Source organism: Colobus angolensis, unplaced genomic scaffold (assembly GCF_000951035.1).
Source record: "Colobus angolensis palliatus isolate OR3802 unplaced genomic scaffold, Cang.pa_1.0 Scaffold196, whole genome shotgun sequence".
In the NCBI taxonomy this organism is placed as follows: domain Eukaryota; kingdom Metazoa; phylum Chordata; class Mammalia; order Primates; family Cercopithecidae; genus Colobus; species Colobus angolensis.
The window spans coordinates 7829668-7831150 of record NW_012115110.1 but is presented as its reverse complement, the minus strand read 5'-3'; the positions used below and the strand labels follow the sequence as shown (position 1 = coordinate 7831150).

The following is a 1483-nucleotide window of genomic DNA, read 5'->3' as shown; positions in this document are numbered from 1 at the left end:
ATGCTCTCGAACTCTTGGGCTCAAGTGATCCCCCTGCCTTGGCCTCCCAAAGTGCTGGGATTACAGGCATGAGCCACCGTGTCCCACCACATGTGACATGAATTTCTCTAGGGAAACATCTAGTGGTGGGATATCTGGTGTGTGGGGCATCTGCTTCTTTAACTTTGCTAGACTTTGCCAGACAGCTTCCAGGGTTTGAATCATTTCATGTGCCCTCCTATTTCCCTACAAGTGTACCATCATCTCTGTGTGTTAACAGACTTTCGCAATCTGCAAGATGGAAAACAGTACTTCATTCTTGTTTTTATTGTAATATCCGTAAGTACAGTGAGGTTGAATATCTCTTCATGTGTCTATGGGCCATTCAGGTGTACTTTTTTATAAATTGCCCATTCGTATGAATTTTTCTATTGCATTGTCTTTTTCTTGGTGACTTATAAGAATTCTTTATATATTTTATGTAGACACGAAGTCCTCTGTTCCTAAAATAATACCTTCTCCTAGTCTATCTTGTTTTCTCACTTTGTTTATGGAGACTTTTATCTTAATATTAATGTTAATCATTATCTTATTAATCTTTCATCTTAGTTACTACCTTATTAATGCAATTTTAAAAGCTTTTAGTCATGGAAAATCTCAGGCATATATAAAAGTAGAGAGATTAGTACAGAAGACACTCCAGCTGCACCACCATCAGCACGTGGACACCTTGTCCCCCTACCCCACACGGAGCTATTTTGGGTTTTTATTTGTTTTTCGAGATGGAGTCTTGCTCTTTCGCCCAGGCTGGAGTGCAGTGGCGCAATTCCGTCTCACTGCAACCTTCGCCTCCTGGATTCAAGCGATTCTCATGCCTCAGCCTCCCGAGGAGCTGGGATTATAGGCGCTTACCACCATGCCTGGCTAATTTTTGTAATTTTAGTAGAAACAGGGTTTCACCATGTTGGCCAGGCTGGTCTCGAGCTCCTGACCTCAGGTGATCCACCAGCCTTGGCCTCCCAAAGTGCTGGGATTACAGGTGTAAGCCACCGTGTTCAGCCCAAATGGGGGCTATTCTGAAGTAAATCCCAGACCTCTGGTCATGTCATCTGTGTGTACATGGTGACATGGTGATGCATCTGTGAAAGACAAGGACTCAGAAACACATGGTGGCAATGCCATCCTCTTTCCCTGCCAAAATTCACAATAATTTGCAGTATCATCAAATATCCACTTACTATTCAGTTTTCTTCAGTTGTCTTTCCTTTTTTTTTGAGACGAAGTCTTGCTCTGTCACCCAGGTTGGAGTGCTATGGCCGGATCTCAGCTCACTGCAAGCTCCGCCTCCCAGGTTCACGCCTCAGCCTCCCGGGTAGCTGGGACTACAGGCGCCACCACCTCGCCCGGCTAGTTTTTTGCAGTTTTTAGTAGAGACGGGGTTTCACCATGTTAGCCAGGATGGTCTCGATCTCCTGACCTCGTGATCTGCCCGTCTCGGCCTCCC

General features: G+C 45.1%; 1 protein-coding gene across 1 annotated transcript in view; it reads left to right on the top strand.

The window, feature by feature from the left end:
* Nucleotides 1–1483, top strand: part of CMBL (carboxymethylenebutenolidase homolog (Pseudomonas)) — a 42887-nt gene that overhangs the window by 7902 nt on the left and 33502 nt on the right. The gene's annotated exons all lie outside the window — the stretch shown is intronic.